At 39.9% G+C, this 17705-nt stretch overlaps 1 long non-coding RNA gene across 2 annotated transcripts in view; it reads left to right on the top strand.

Moving 5' to 3' along the window:
* Nucleotides 1-17312, top strand: part of LOC116081604 — a 53201-nt gene extending 35889 nt beyond the window's left edge. Inside the window, exons 2-4 of one of the 2 annotated variants that reach the window (XR_004114927.1) lie at nt 945-1029; nt 12171-12298; nt 15273-17312. This is a non-coding gene — a long non-coding RNA (uncharacterized LOC116081604). Of the gene's footprint in view, nt 1-944; nt 1030-12170; nt 13111-15272 lie in introns of those variants that run through there. The other variant, XR_004114926.1, reaches the window with a different exon arrangement.
* The last annotated feature ends 393 nt before the right edge of the window (nt 17313-17705 follow it).

Below are 17705 nucleotides of genomic sequence, written 5' to 3'. Positions count from 1 at the left end.
AATAGGGTTATTTGGTTCTCTGGAGTCTAACTTCTTGAGTTCTTTGTATACCTTGGATGTTAGCCCTCACTGATCTGGATCTGTCCATCCATGTTTTCCCTGACTCCTTGGTGAAGCACCATTACTGACTCTCCTCCCTAAAATCATCCTCATTTTCTTTTTCTAAAATACATTTTTGTTTGGTTGTGTTGTTCTTGTTGTTTCTTTGTTGGATTGTTTGTTTGTTTTGAGGTAGGGTTTCTCTGTGTAGCCATAGGTGTCTGGGAACTCACTCTGGAGACAAGGCTGCCTCAAGCCCAGAGATTCACTTACCTTTCCCTTCTAAAAGCTAAAATTAAAGGCATGAACCAGCACTGCTTGGTACAAAAATAAGGTTTTATACCCACATCCAGAGATAGAAAAAGAAGAATTTTCTGAATATACTTTTTCACAGTCATTGATTAAATATTTATAGGTTGAACCTTTGTCTAAAAGATCTAAGGTCACAGACTTTGTCTCCAGCATTTTTCTTTCCTCTCACATAGACAAAAAAAGGAAGAAGAAACAGAAAAGTTAATGGCTCACAACCACAGCAATCCACAGATTACAATCACATGTATCTTATAATAAATACATTGCTGATCAGTTCTGCAACCCATTAAAATGAATGAGATACCAGTGCCTCTGTCTGTGTCCTAAGCATCACCAACTATGGGGTCATGCTCAAATATATTCAAAGCACACATGTTTCATGGGCTCACAAAATCAAGCTGGGAACCACTTGAAAGAAATTTAGTGGATTTCTGGGCCAGGAGATAAAGCAAGAAAGTTTAAAATCTACACAGAAAAAGAAATCTTCCCTTACATTTGAAGAAAATGAAAATTTCATTTTTAGCTCTTCTTGTAAATGTAGCCAAGCCTAACACTATATTTTATATCTTCTTATCTTGTTTTCCAAATTTTAGGCCTTCAAACAAGGTGGATAGTGAAGAAAGAGCCTCAAACCCAAGCCAGCACAATCAGTGAACGTCTGAGTGTAGTGAGTAAAATGTAAGTAATCTTTATGTCTAACCTGTAGAATAATAATGTGGATTAAATGACAACACCAACAAAAAATATTCCCAGTAAACTTATAACCAATTACATAGCTAGATGTTAATTTCTAATATGAATATATTGTTATACAAACAATTTTCTATAGGGTAATTGGCACTTTAAAATTCCATTTTCTTAAGTTTATATATGTTATATAGATTTTTCTAAATGACTGTGAACCACAACTAGAATCAAGAATTCACAAGAATAACAAAAACACTTCAGGAGCAAAAGTTTCTCCCAATGGTAATAGCTTTAAAGTTCTCATTTCAGTCTGTTTATTTGGGGTAAGAGGGGAAATTTCCTAGCTTATTCAGAAAATTCAATACAAGGCTGAACAATGGTGATTTCTGTATGCCAAGGGATATTCGATAATGATGTTGGAAAGAAATTTTTTTTGATTTGTTATAACTGAGTTGAGGATTAGGGATGAAACTACCAATTTCTGGTTGACAGTAGTCATGGAGACTGCTAAATAACCTACACAGTACAGAACACACATCACATCAAAGAATTCTCTAGCCCAATATGCTAATGTGAAGACATTTTGACAAGGAAGTATAAAAGTTGTGCTATAAACATGGAATTAACAGAGAAATTGTGGAACACAGAAGAAAGTCTTAGCATTGACTCTGGTATATGTAAACAAGTCAGAAAAATGTCTAATCATGTGTGTGTTTATATATACATGTGTGTATGTGTGTATAAATAGGAGAAGGATATCAATTTGAGAGGGAACTATAGGGAAAACCTGGGGGAAGTTGAAAGAGAAATGGAAGGTGTTGAAATGATGAAAATGCAGTGTACTTGTATGAAATGCCCCAAGAAAAGTCTCACCAGATTGATAGATTATTTAACAAAGATTCACTCAATTAACTACTAGATTGAAAGGCATAGAATTACATATTCTACACAGAAAAAGTAGATTCAATGTTTTTATAAAATAAAACAAAACATGTAAGGCAAAATTGATTAGCTTTGGATGGAGAAGTTTGCAGAAGAGATGTTAATGCCATGCAGACTTTTAAGATCCACTTCCAATCCCAGTTTCTGAGCACCAGTCAGTGGAAAGAGGAAACTGAGAGCAACACTCTTATTACTCAGTCAGCAGCAAGCGCCTGAATGCTGGCTTATACCTGCAAAAAATAAAAGACCACATTAAATAAGAATATGGGAACACATACACATATATACACAAATAATATATATTAGCTTATTTCACTACTTAGTTTTTGTTTTCCAAATAAGGGCAGGTATGTGGCCCATTCCTGTGTTTCTTTCTCTGCTTAGAACTAAGAAACTATTCTTTGGAGTTTGTGCCTACTTATATTCCCTCCTGAAGACAAAAATAAAATTAACAATCTGAGTTATTTTCTAACACAATGGTTTCTTTTGGTATAGCTGTTTAGTTTGATAGGTCTCTGAATTTCCTGTCTCTGTAAGCATGGCTGGGGTAGAGGGTTAAGGGGTGCTCAGATATGTCCTCAAAGAATGAAATTCAGTATTGTTTCTGAAGCTATTTATTTCCAAGGAGCTGTGTACAGCCAACTAGTTTGTGAGTATTGTCAATGAAGTTCTTCCTACTCTGCAGAGGTCCAGTTGGACCTAGAGCCAAGGTTACTCTCTGAGTCTGAGTCCATCCTGTGCTTGGAAGCTCACAGCCCACGGACAGTCCTGTACATAAGGAGACAGTAATGGAAGTGTAGGGTGGGGTCTCCAAAAAGATGATATTGTCTACTGAGAAAAAGAGTGAAAACCACAGCAGCTATCTCACAAACAGAAAAGAAACAGGATACCACACGAGACAACACCCTGTTGTTTTTTTTTTTTAAATCCCTCACAACACTACCATGGGCTGTAAACCACAAGTTTTAGGTTGTCAGTTAGCAAATGTTATATGATCTTCCTTTGACAACAGGCTTTCTGTGAAAAGATCTCCCAGCCATCTCCATCCCTAGCTTCATCCTTCAGTGTTCACATTACCTTCCAATAATTTTTTTTAACAAAATTTGCTCCATTTTGGTATCATTGAATTTTGTACATAATTCTGCCTGGGATTCTTTCCCATACTTCCATTGGTTATTTTATGTCCTGTAGAGTAGAAAGCATGACTTTTTCCCCCAAAGCCCTGCCATATGTGATTTTAAATTATAGCTGATTGATAGATCTACATAGGTCAGCAGAAGTTGGAATAGTTCAATATTTACTGTTCCAGTCTTATTTATGTGTAATATATAAAGAACCAGACAGTTAAAAATAAATAAATAGAGGCTGTGAAACACCCCAAACAAACACTACTATTTAAATGGCTCTAATTAACTAGCAGGAAAAAAATTGCCATGCTTACCTCTCTGAGAATTATCTTAACACTAAGTATGATATTGGTAATATCTGACCTAGTAAAATAGATTTTTTTTTTAGATAGGATAAAAACTTGAGTGTTTATATTAAAATTGTTGAAGCAATTTGGGGATATGCTCCAGAGAAAGGGAATATTCACAAATTCAGCACTTTCTGGTATGTGTACAACAAGTGATAGAAATAAAAAATAGCTAAAAAAAATATTCTAAGACATAAAGACCATGCCCTGATGGGTGTATCTTGGGGAACAGGAGTTTAAAAAATATCTTAAAGCACAGATACAAGAAACCGACTTATTTGAAACAGACTTATCCTGCCTGCATATGGGCACAGACAAACCCAAAACAGAAATATTCAAACAGGCATGTCAAACCTGATATTGACTCACATGAACATCAGGTGAGGAAGCTGGACTGGGTTACACTCAACACATTCATTACCAGGAGACATATCATCTAAGTATGGAGGGTGAGAGGTAGCATCAAGTGATGTATCCTTTGTGCAGTAGTGTGGAACTCTGTTCCTCTGGCTGGAGAGCCAATGCAATCATGAAGTCTAAGCAATTGTGATGGTCCCGAGACCTCAAAGGATTAAACCTGTGGGGGGCGGGGGCAGGCTCACAGAGCAGTGCAGCATAAAATGTTTACATGTGCCCCATCCTTCCCCAGGATATAAAATAACTTAAAAATTGCCGTGGTGAGAGCAACTCTTCTACAATCTGCCCATATGTTGCCCACAATCCTTTAGGTTGATTTTTGACCATGCCACTGTAAGCAACCCCAATTATATTCACTGGTTTGCCAAGATAGACATTAGAGGAAACATTTATTTGATCTGTCTTAAGCTTCCCATGAAGAGATTAATGTTCAGCTCAAGACACACCAAGACTACATTCTCAGCACAAAGGAAATTTATTTGTCCCAGAGGGACAAAGAACACAGATTAAGAGACTAAAACAAGAGATAGAGGATGAGGAAGAAGGGGAATGGAACAAGGGAGGGGAGAGGAATTTTTGTCCTAGAGGGAAGAAGGATTGTGTCTGAAGAGAGGATATAGACATGCCCCATAGACAAATGGCAGTTTAAAAGATAAAAGGTAAAACTTCATGTTAGGATGAGGTGTTTAATTTTGTTTTTTATTAGATATTTTCTTTATTTACATTTCAAATGATATCCCTTTTTCCAGTTTCCCCTCCAAAAAAAAAAAAAAAAACCCTATTCCCTCCCCGCTCCCCCTGGCCACCAACCCACCCTCTCCCACTTCCTGGCCTTGGCATTCCCCTACACTAGAGCATAGAGCCTTCACAGGGGACTAAGGCTCTCTCCTCTCATTGATGATCAACTAGGCCATCCTCTGCTACATATGCAGCTGGAGCCATGAATTCTACCATGTGTACTCTTTGGTTGGTGGTTTAGTCCCTGGAAGCTCTGAGGGTATTGGTTAGTTCATATTGCTGTTCCTCCTAAGGGGCTGTAAACCCCTTCAGCTCCTTGGGTTCTTTCTCCAGCTATTACACTGGGGACCCTGTGCGCTGTGAGCATCCACTTCTGTATTAGTCAGGTACTGTCAGAGCCTCTCAGGAGACAGCTATATCAGGCTCCTGTAAGCTAGCACTTGCTGGCATCCACAATAGTGTCTAGATTTGGTGATTGAATATGGGAAGGATCCCTAGGTGGGGTGGTCTCTGGATTGTCCTTCCTTCAGTCTCTGCTCCATAGTTTGTCTCTACAACTCCTTCCATGGGTGTTTTATTCCCCCTTCTAAGAAGGATCCAAGTATCCACACTTTGGTCTTCCTTCTTCCTAAGTCTCTTGTGGTTTGTGGATTGTATCTTAAGTATTTTGAGCTCCTGTACTAATATCCACTTATCAGTGAGTGCATATGATGTGTGTTTTTTTGTGATTGTGTTACTTCACTCAGGACGATATCCTCCAGATCCATCCATTTCCCTAAGAATTTCATAAATGCATTGTTTTTAATAGCTGAGTAGTACTCCATTGTGTAGATGTACCACATTTTCTGTATGCACTCTTCTGTTGAGGGACGTCTAAGTTGTTTCAGCTTCTGGCTATTATAAATAAGGCTGTTATGAACATAGTGAAGCATGTGTCCTTATTACATGTTGGAGCATCTTCTGGATATAGCTGTGTACTCAAGTAGTACTATGTCCAATTTCCTGAGGAACCACCAAACTAATTATGGTTCTGGATCAACTGGCTGTTATATAGAAGAATGCAAATCAATCCGTTCCTAACTCCTTGTATAAAGCTCAAGTCCAAGTGGATCAAGAACTTCCACATAAAACCAGATACACTGAAACTAATAGAAAAGTAAGTGGGGAAGGGCCTCAAGCACATGGGTACAGGGGGAAATTTCCTGAACAGAACACAAAGAGCTTATGCTCTAAGATCAAGAATTGACAAATGGGACCTTATAAAATTGCAAAGCTTCTGTAAGGCAAAGGACACTGTTAATAGGCCAAACAGCAACCAATAGATTGGAAAAAGATCTTTACCAAACCTATATCCAGTAGATGGCTAATATCTAATATATACCAAGAACTCAAGAAGTTAGACTCCAAAGAACCAAATAACCCTATTAAAAATGGGGTGCAGAGGCTCACAGCCAACCATTGGACTGAGTACAGGCTCCCCATTGAAGGAACTAGAGAAAGCACCCAAGGAGCTGAAGGGTTTGCAGTCCCTTAGCATGAACAACAATATGAACTAACTAGTACCCTCAGAGCTCCCAGGGACTGAACTCCAACCAAAGAGTACATATGGGGAGACTCATGGCTCCAGCAGCATGTATATAGCAGAGGATGGCCAAGTTGGTCATCAATGGGAGGAGAGGACCTTGGCCCTCTGAAGGTTCTATGCCCCAGTGTAGGGAAATGCCAGGGCCAGGAAGTGGGAGAGGGTGGGGTGGTGAGCAGGGGGGTGGGACAGGGGATTGTTTTAGTTTGGGGTTTTTTTTGTTTTTTTTTCTTATTTTATTTTATTTTTCATTTTTCTTTTGGAGGGGAACCTGGGAAAGGAGATATTGTAAATAAAGAAAACATCTAATAAAAAATCTGGGGTACAGAGCTAAACAAAGAATCCTCAACTGAGGAATACCAAATGGCTGAGAAGCACCTAAAGAAATGTTCAACATCCTTACTCATCAGGGAAATGAAAATCAAAATAACCCTGAGATTCCATCTCACACCAGTCAGAATGGATAAGATCAAAAACTCAGGTGACAGCAGATGCTGGCGAGGTTGTGGAGAATGAGGTGTTTAATTTTGATTGGATTAGGTTAATTAGGGCAATCACAGAGGACTTTCGATTGCTAGACTTCAATACTTTTAATAGCTGGACCTTGGTAGTCAGCCTCAGGAGGAGGAAGTGGCCAAATAAGGGAATGGACCTCAGTGGCCAGCTTTAAAACTGTAATCTCACATTTTTCAGCAAGCAAGAGATAATGGGGTAAAGTCAAGGTCTGCCAGAGCCCTGTGTGCCAGGCTTTGACTAGCTAGAGTCCTTTCACCATGTCTAGGTGAAGAGGCATCTGTCCCCAGGAAAAGTCCAACATCTGGTAAGATGATAATGTTGTTCTTAAGAAAACCAATTACAAAGGCACTGTAGTGGCTATCACGTTAAATTTATCTCTCTAGTCTAGCTCTTTGCATCACCTTTAAACTGCCTCAAGTGAAAGTCCTATTTAAAGGCTCTTACATGGAATCACAGATGTAATCTCATTGCCTGGTGATGAGAGCTTGTAAATAGAGAATCGAATTAACAATACTTTCCCTTCCATGTTCATAAACATAAAGAAATTATGATTAGACATGAAAAGAAAAGTGAAAAACATAAACATGGTTCTGATGAAAATAAACTAAATGCATTTTGTTAGACTAAAAAAAGTGTCCATTTTAAACCCAAATTCCAAAACCACTTTCTTATTCTATTGATGTTCAAGTCAACACTCCATCTCTCTATAACGACATGGAAAATGAATGAAGCATGTTTTAGGGGAGAATTAGAGTAGGGTGTACCAGTACAGAATTTTAATAATTAGTGAAACCTATTTTCTTAAACCCCTGCCTGGGGGGAACTTTCAAGTTTGTTGCCTGTCACAAGCAGGTGAAACCCCAGGAGGAAGCTGCTCATATTCTGTAGATTAGTCGGAGGCTACTAGTGCACTTCATGGAGTAGGCAGGCCAGGTTACGAAAAAGAAGCACACAATTCATACAGAAATCCTCAGGATGTGGGAGGAAAATCCCTGTGGATCCTTGAGCCAAAGCTGGCTGCGCTCATGATAAATATCTCTTCTGTAACACCCAGAATCCTGTAGTACTGAAGGAAAAACACTTCTATATAATAAAAATATATATGCATAAATATTTAAATTAACTAAAATATTTTTAAAAGCTATTGGGGTGATAAAAGGAAATTACAGGAATCATTCCTGTATTTCCAGCAATTATAATGGATATACAACTTTTCAAAGTTTTGGTACCCAGCTAAGCCAGCAATAGGGGATAATTTTACTTCTAGATAGTTAGGTTAGATTTAAAGAAAAGTTCACATCTTCATATACTTCTTAAGAATTAGGAGAAGGATGGACAAAATAAACTCAAAGTAAATAGAAGTAAGGACATGATAAACATTAAAATATAAACCAGCATTTTGAGTTTTCTTTGACTGTTGTGTCAATGTTTTCTATAGTTTCGTCTGCACCTGAAATTCTCTCTTCTAGCTCTTGTATTCTGTTGGTGATGCTTGCATCTATGGTTCTTGATTTCTTTCCTAGGATTTCTATCTCCAGAGTTGTCTCTCTTTGTGATTCCTTAACTGTTTCTACTTCCATTTTTAGGTCCTGGATGGTTTTGTTCAGTTTCTTCACCTCTTTGGTAGTGCTTTCCTGTAATTCTTTAAGGGATTTTTGTGTTTCCTCTTTAAGGGCTTGAACCTGTGTACCTGTGTTCTCCTGTATTTCTTTAAGGGAGCTATTCATGTTTTTCTTAAATTCCTCTATCACCATCATGAGATATTATTTTTAGATCCAAATCTTATTTTTCTGGTGTTTTGGAATATCCAGGACTTGCTATGGCTAACTTTGGAGCAGAGACTAAAGGAAGGACAATTCAGAGACTGCCCCAACTGGGAATCCTACCCATATTCAGTCATCAAATCTAGACAGTATTGTGGATGCCTACAAGGGCTGGATGACAAGAGCCTGATATAGCTGTCTCCTGAGAGGCTCTGATAGTACACGACTAATACAGAAGTAGAGGCTCACAGCCATCCATTGGACTGAGTACAGACTACCCAATGAAGGAGCTAGAGAAAGCACCCAAGGAGCTGAAGGGTTTGCAGCCCCTTAACATGAACAACAATATGAACTAACTAGTACCCTCAGAGCTCCCAGGGACTAAACTCCAACCAAAGAGTACACATGGAGAGACTCATGGCTCCAGCAGCATGTGTATAGCAGAGGATGGCCAAGTCAGTCATCAATGGGAGGAGAAGACGTTGGCCCTGTAAAGGTTCTATGCCCCAGGATAGGGGAATGCCAGGGCCAGGAAGTGGGAGAGGGTGGGGTGGTGAGCAGGGGGAGGGGGGAAGCAGGGTATTGTTTTAGTTTTGAGGGTTTTTTTCTTATTTTATTTTATTTTTTTATTTTTTCTTTTGGATGGGGACCTGGGAAAGGAGATATTTAAAAAAAGAAAACATCTAATAATAAAGTATATAAACCAGCAAAGTCATATGTGAACACTTTTAGGAAATCAAAAAGCCAACACTAAACTTTTTAAAAAGGATTACCAAACATTCTCAGACTACATCTGACACAATAAATGCCATGATTTAAGTTACACATTAATTTTCCCAACATTTGACATATCTAAGACTTTCATAGATGAACTTCAAAAGAAAAAGAATCTACCGTAAAACATATGAAAATTCAACTGTCCAGTAGTAGCACCTGAAATAGTCTAGGTATTTGGCATGCAAATGAATGGACTATAAAAATCTTAACTAGCTTTATTTTGTCATTATTTTTTTCGTTTTTAATTAAACAGTTCATTTATTTACTTCACATCCTGACTATGAGCTCAGTTTTCCCTCCCTCATCTCCTCCCAGTTCTGTCTCTCCCCCACCTCTCTCTCCTCCATCCACTCCTCTGCTTCTCTTCAGAAAAGGATAGACCTCCCATGTGTATCAACCAGCCTTGGCATGTCAAGTTATAGTAAAACTAGGCATATCTTCTCCTGTTGAGGCTAGATGAGGCAGCCCAGTAGAGAGACAAAGTTGCAAAAGCAGGCAACAGAGTCAGAGATAGCTCCTGCTCCCCACTCACACCCTGCTGATAGGATTCCCATATGAAGACCAAGCTACACAACTGCTACATATGTTCAGAAGGCCTAGGTCTTGCATGATCTCTGATTGGTACTCAGACTCTGTGAGGCCCTGCTGGCCCAGGTTAGTTGATTCTGTAGGTTTCTTGTTTCTATCCTTGACCTCTGGCTCCTGCAAATCATTCCTCCCCATCTTTCACAGGGTTCCTCAAGCTCTGCCTGATGTTTGGCTATGGGTCTCTGCATCTGTTCCCATCAGTTCCTGGGTGAAACCTCTCTGATGATGATTATTCTAGGCTCCCTTCTGCAAGTAGATCAGAATACCACTAACAGTGTTAGGAGTGGGCTCCCTCTCATGGCATGGGTCTCAACATGGACAAGGCATTGGTTGGCTATTGCCTCAATTTCTGCTCCATCTTTACCCCTATATCTTATAGGCAGGACAAATTGTAGGTTAACTGTTTTGTGGCTGGGTTGATGTCCCAGTCCCTCCTTTGGAAGTCTGGCTTGGTTATAGAAGACAGCTGGTTCAGGCTCCATACCCCACATTGCCAGAAGTCTTAACTAGTGTCAACCTCCATAGATTCCTGGGAGTTTCCATTGTCCTAGGTTTCAAGCTCATTACAGAGGTTGCCTCCCCACGCCCCAACTAGATTTATTCATAATTAATTTTTTAAAAACTTGCTAATTAAAACCTAATTTTAATTTAGGTTTTATTTTATTTTTATTTTTTTTGTTTGTCTTTTGGTTTTTTTATTAGATATTTTCTTTATTTACATTTCAAATGATATTTCCTTTCCTGCTTTCCCCTCCAAAAAAAAAAAAAACCCAAAAAACAAAGAACAAAAAAACTTTGTTCCCTCTCCTCTCCCCCTGCTCACCAACCTACCTTCTCCCCATTCCTGGCGCTGGCATTGCCCTACACTGAGGCATGGAACTTCACAAGACCAAGGGCCTCTCCTCCCACTGATGACCAGCTAGGCCATCCTCTGCTACATATGCTGCTGGAGCCATGAGTCCCACCATGTGTATTCTTTGGTTGGTGGTTTAGTCCCTGGGAGCTCTGAGGGTACTGGTTAGTTCATATTGTTGTTTGTCCTAAGGGGCTGCAAACCCTTCAGCTCCTTGGGTCCTTTCTCTAGCTCCTTCATTGAGGACTCTGTGCTCAGTTCAATGGATGGCTGTGAGCCTCTACTTCTGTATTAGTCAGGCACTGTCAGAGCCTCTCAGGAGACAGCTATATTTAGCCTTATTTTTTAATGTTTTCATTGCTTAAGAATTTTATATGTGCATACAATATGTTTTGATCAAATCCAAACTCCATTTTCTCCTCTCAACCTCTTCCTTATTCACCTACCACATTTTCTTCAGTGTGCTTCTTTTCAAAACCCATTGAGTGTACATAAGGCTCCCTCAATGTCCATGGGTGTAAGACCATCTACTAGACTATGAGTAGACTCTCAGGGCCCACTTCCCTGAAAGGGGAAGACTGCCCTTTCCCTAGCAGCTAATAACTCCTCCTCTAGGGGTGGGACTTGCTGAGTTCCTCTCTCATCCATGCTGGAATCTCGGATGCATTAATCTCATGCAGATGTGTATGAAATTATAACCACTGTGAGCCCGTGTGTGTAATGGCCTTGTTACTTCTAGTAAATACTCTTTGCAGTAGACACCCACTACTTCTGACTTACTATCCTATTACCCCTCTTCCATGACATCTCTTGGATTTCGGGTGAGGGGTGTGGTATAGACGCCACATTTAGAACTGACTACTCTATAGGCTCTTCTCCTGGATCTAACAAGTTGTAATTGTGATCTACTCTGGTGAGGAATAAGAGATGCACCAATCTAAAGGTACAAAGATAAAAATGTAGATTGAAGTTTAATACTATGTCTCTTTAACAGAATAAGTAGTAGGTTCTCCCCTAATTCTTAAAACATATCTGGCTGAGCATTTGGAGCCCAGTACCAGGTATGAGTTTCAGTTTGTGGACCAGGCTTTAAATCCAATGGGAAACTTGTTGTTTACTCTCTTAACCTTCCTGCCATTATTTTTTTTTTTGGGGGATTGAATATTTATTAAAACACATTCCAGAGATGCTCTCCCTAACTCTAGTGTCTCTCCCTCCATCCCCCCCTACCATCTCCCCCCCCCACCTAATCCTTCCTGTTGTCCCCACCTGCCTTCAGTCCACCCATGATACCTATTCTAGTTCCACTTCCCAGGGAAATTCATTTGTTCCCCTTGAGGCCTCTTTGTTAATTGGCCTCTCTGTGTCTGTGGGATTGTAGCATGAATATACTTTACAGGTAATATCCACTTATAAGTAAGTACATACTATGTCTGTCTTTCTGGGACTGAGTTATCTCACACAGGATGATTTTTTTTCTAGTTTCATTCATTTGGCTGCAGAGGCCAGCCTGATCTACAGAGTGAGTTCCAGGACAGCCAGGACAACACAGAGAAACCCTGTCTTGAAAAAAAAAAAGTAACATCATGAAATCTTCCTGCCATTATTGAGTAAGCACATCTTGCAAGGTTGGTCATTACTGTAGTCACCAGGTTCACAGCTGGGTAAAACTAGTCATGACTTTTCTCCTTCAATGGAATGTACTGAACTTTCCATCACTAAGAAACCTAGCCAGTAGGGAAGAAGCTTTCAGATCACTACTAGCTTGATTTATCCTCCTCTTGTGACTCAAGCATGTGGTATATTCAGCAGTAGGATCAAGTTCTAGAGGACAGCTAAGGTCAATGACAATAGTCTGTAATTTTGAGAAGATTTTTGGTACTGCATTGATCAACAACTTAAAAAGAGAAGCCAAGTACTGAGGCACTGCCTCCCTTGTTTTAGAGTAACCCCACTTAAATGTTTGTATATGTATATGCAGATATCTTTTTAAAAATTTTTTGATATTTCTGCATACATATCTTTTCTAATTAATTTATTTTTTACCCTCCATGTTTTATTCCCCATCCCAATCCACCCTCACACTGTTCCACATTCCATTCCTCCTCCCTTCCCCCTGTCTCCATATCGATGTCCCCATTCCCTACCAGATCTGACCTCTAAACTCCCTGGGTATCTTAAGGAAGAATCTGCAGTACTGTTTCCTTATGGAATTTTCAAAAGCCTTTAGTGTCATTTAGGCATTTCAGCTAAGAGCATACCCATTGGGTCCTGGGGGGCTCTCACATCCCTAGTGTCAGGGACTTTCCAGAGCTTCCACCCGCCCCTACCCCCACACTGCTGCATATTTCTATTCATTCTTATGGCCCTCTGGGCTTCCTCCCATACCTGATCTTGCCCCACTTTTTCTCTCCCCCTCCTCTCTCCCACCCAAGTTTCTCCCTCCCTCTGCCTCTGGTGACTATTTTGTTGTTCCCCCTTCTAAGTAGGATTGAAGCATCCCCACTTGGGCCTTCCTTCTTTTTAAGGTTCATATGGTCTGTGAGTTATATCATGGGTCTTCTGAACTTTTAGTGTCAGTAGCCCCACTGTTAGACCTCCCTAGAAGCCCATCTTGGTGAGTCATTTCATTGGCACCTTTGTGTGATGCCAGTTTTCTGGCCAAAGGGTTCACAAAGAGATGGAAAGGAGAAGGATTATTGTGTTCAAAAACTCATACTAGAACTGCAGCCACACTTAACACACACAAAAGCCACTTCTACTCACAAAAGCCACTCTGCTCAACTCTCTGACCTCCCAGTCTCCTTTGGCTGATTGAACCTTTTTCTTGGGACAGAGTGAAGCACACTTGAGATAAGACGACTATTTCCCACAGTTCAAAACTTGGCCTTTGCATTGGGAACCAGAGGGGGAAAAAAGAAAATCATAAGCCAAGTAAGATCAGGGGTAAACATGTTTAGATCAGAAGGGAGTCAGAAACCACAGTTATCAAAGAAGAAAAATTTAAAATAACAGGAGTTCGCCCAGGAAGTGGTTTCAGGTGTTGGCACTTAAAAAGGTACAGTGTGTGCTAGACGCTAAATAAGTTTTAAAACAATTAAACTTGTCAAAGTATGCAGAAGGGGAAATATGTTAGTAACTGTTCTAAACCCTTTGTTTTACTTATATATAAACTATGTCCATGTATGTTCCTTATCATCAAAATTACAATATAACTTGCTATCCTTTTTAAGGATGGCAAAGTCCCAGTCAGAAAGATATTAAGAAACTCACTAAATCATCAGAGCTAATTTGTACTGGAGTCAGGCTTTAGATTAGGAAATATGCTTTTAAAAACATTGCTCTTATTACTGCCCAACCCACCACCAATATCAAAGACATGTTCACTACGGACATGAGCTCCTGGTTAGATGGTCATTCTGGCTTGCAAAAGCTCTTTAAGGAGTCAGAAACCTGGAGAGTAGTATGCATCTTGAAGCCCCAACCTTGCTGAGAGTTGAGATTGTAAGAACCTGCAGTACCATTCCTCATGTCCTCCATTTTAAAGTATGGGTGGTTCTGAGCTGAGCTAATTCCCTGAAAGTGGAGTCACAGCAGTGATTTATCAGCTGTCTTAGACTGGCCACACACAGTGGAGAGGGGGCTTCAGAGAAGATGAAGTGAGGCTTCCACAGTATGTGTCTGTGATGAGACACCATGGGAGGCCTTGTCTTGTCATTTCTCTTGGGGAATTTGTGCTCTGAAGAGAATGGCATATATCAGTCATTGGAATGAATGGTGAGAGTGTGCAGCTGCATGGTCATCAAGGTGCTCTGAAGGAGAGGAGCGCAGATCTGTCTGGGTTGGTGATACACAGAGGGCCAGCTGCCTGGGGCAGCAACAGTGTCTGTCTAAAAAGAGAAATGCATAGCTTGGAGATATAAGATAAAAGGGTTGGAGGATTAGGTAGATGACACAGGAGTAGAGAGTTTTGAGCAGAATCAACAACCCTTATGGAGGCAAAGAAGCAAGGACTGAAGTCTCCTACTGTGGCCAGATCCAAGACAGGGAACAGGTGTGCAGGGAGTTAGCAGAAAAAAATGTGGGCCAGGAAGCCCTTAATAGGGCCACAGACTCTGTACAAAGCAGACTGGGATGCCATGAAAGAAACTGCAAGCGAGTGGCCTCACCAAGGGGCATCCAATGCTCCTGAAGTGTGACCAAACAATGTTAGATCCGTCTTGCCTCCTCCAATATCACTGCATTCTCAGCAGAGTTCTGCTTGCAGAAGCCATTACCAAGCACCTGAGGCCTGGGAGAATATGGACATCACACATACACAACCCATTCCAGCAAAGCCTTCTCTTGCTATGTCTGAATCCCAACATGTCTATAGGAAATAATCATCATAGGCTTAATAGCAAATTAATCTACTCCATGAGCCTCTCTTCCTCCAAATGCACAAAAAAGTAATCTGTGATTAAGGTAACATGTGTACTGTGTCCAACACCATATCCAGCTCTTGGTAAATAAGTAATAGGCGACAACTTAATTTGTATTCAGTCTTCATTCATTTTGAATTCTGTTTTTCTCCATATTGAGCAGAGTGAATATTCTAAGACCTCACTTTGTGAAAACAGACAGCTCATCATTACTTCAGCCCAGTCATCCACTAATACATCATGCATGTGAGAACAGCCAGTTTGAGGACTATGAGCTTCTCTGAGGAAGATAAAGGATGAAGTGAAAGGAAGAAGTGTTGATTTGTTTCCAGGATAATTTTACTGTATGGTTTCTTAAATAAGAGCATAATTGTGATTTGGCTGAAATTGTTAATACTACTCCTCCAAAAGTCTACAAATTGCAACCATTTCTTGTGTGAATATTCATTTGAGAAAATTATTTCCTTATTTATGTACATTTTTATTTATTCAATTTACAACTGCATGATCATTTCATAATACGTGTTCTGAATCAAAAGTAGATAAATAAAATTTAGTGTCTCCCTTCAAGGACATCATAGTGTACAAAAAAAGAGAAAGCATTTATGTGAAAAATGGAAGAATTGAATCTGAAGTGCTGACTAAGGATTTGAATTGAGCTGAAATCTGTGCTCTGAATCCACCAACTAAGAGGGAAAAGTACTGATGAGAGCAAATTGCCTGCTTGAATAAGTGAGACCCCCAAGAAGAATATTTTTCCACCTATAGGCTGAGGAATGCCCTTTTCAGCCTCCAAATAAATAAATTAGACTTAGCAATGCACTGAACACTTTCATCCTCGAGGAAAAGCTCCAAATTTCTAGCATTAGGTACTTTGACACCATCATGACAATAAGTCTTGTGTGTTAAAGATGTAGGTCACAAGAAGTCATTACGTGTACCATACAATGATGATCTCACCAAAAACAAAAACAAAACAAAAAACAAAAGCAAAAAATAAAACAAACCCTGCACTTTAGGATATTTGGCTACATAGTGAGATGCCTGAATACTCTGAAGTTAATAAAGTTTGGCTAAGTTTTTCTAACTTAGAGGGTTGAAATATGCAATAGCTAGGAGGGAACAGGCTTCTAAGTCATGCAATAGCCAGTAGCTGCAGTTGATCTGGATGAATTTGAGTATAGGGAGCAGGACAAAGCAGAACATTGGAAGGTGGCAAACACATGAGGAAAGAGCATAGACATGATTGGTAGAGACACTTTAGAAGGTGTCTGGCGTCTTTTCATAGCACACCCAACAGCTGGGAGCCTAACTCTTCCTGGAAATGAAGGCAAATCCTGCCCCTTTCTGAAGGCAACATGTCTGCACAGGCTTCTGGTGTAGACACTTCCCTGATACTCTTATTTTTTTTAGGCATGTAAATAGCATCATAATTGTGGAATAGTCCTAAACCCCATTCTCACTCCGTCTTGCCCAATGAAAAAACAGCCCAGTTCACTGACTAGCAGGAGGCTAAGTGGTGGGATTATTCTTATAAACCAGCATCCTTCCTAACTCTGCTCTCACTTTAAGTCTGAAGAGGAAGGCTAGGGAGAATTGTTAGTGCTTGGGAGAGACACAGAGACATGGAGAGCCCAGCCTGAAAAACCAATTAAGAAAAGGAAGACAGTTCGAGTGAGATTCTGCTTTTCCCCAGCAAATAGTCAGTGTAGAGCACCCCTGTTATTGATAGACTGCTATGGGGCTACTGTGCCTCCATGAGCTCATGTGATCCAGAACCAGCATCCTGCAAGTGTACAAGTTAATAATGATGCCAAGTAATGCTGCGTACAAGCTATTTGACATCTTCACACTGGAACTAATAATCTCTTTTCTTAAAGCATCTCCATTATCATCCTCTTTTGGAACATACTACCCAAATCTAGGATGGTAGCACAGGCTGTTGCTTTTCAAATAATTCTCTGGTTTTAGATTCTGAATATTCTCATCTTTAAAACATTCTTAACAGGGCTGGAGTCAAGATCCAACACAAGCTTGTCAATAATCTATGTGTGCTGCTTGAGTCTTAATCCCTAGCAAATACATAGCTCTGCAGTCAATATTTGTGGAAGCAAAACAAAAGTAGTATGTGATATTCAAAGGGTATATTTTGAGCTTCATTATGCAGTTTTGTTTATAAGCAATAAAATTTGGCTCATAGAAACTGCTTGATACTGAAGTGTTTGGCAACAACTTTCTATTCTTCTAAAGTCATGAGTAGAGAAGCAGTTAATTATGACTTAAACACTTTATGCAGGTACACATATGCATATGCATACATGCATGCACACACAGAGACAAATAGAGGAGACAGAGAGGAAGGGAGGGAGGGAGAGGGAGGGAGACAGAGGGAGAGGGAGAGGGGAAGGGGAAGAGAGAGAGAGCTCTTCCATCTTCCATTAGCAAGCTGTTGAGTACCAGACAATTCAACAGGTGACTTTTCATTTACTATCCAAGTAGGAAAATGCATAATCCTAGAAAATATGCATTAGCTCTGATGGTTTAAAATTGGCCTTACAATTGGCATGCCAGTTAGGAAATTTAATTAACTCTTGAG

This window comes from Mastomys coucha, unplaced genomic scaffold, assembly GCF_008632895.1.
Source record: "Mastomys coucha isolate ucsf_1 unplaced genomic scaffold, UCSF_Mcou_1 pScaffold7, whole genome shotgun sequence".
Classification (NCBI taxonomy): Eukaryota; Metazoa; Chordata; class Mammalia; order Rodentia; family Muridae; genus Mastomys; species Mastomys coucha.
This window is presented reverse-complemented; position numbering and strand designations above follow the sequence as displayed.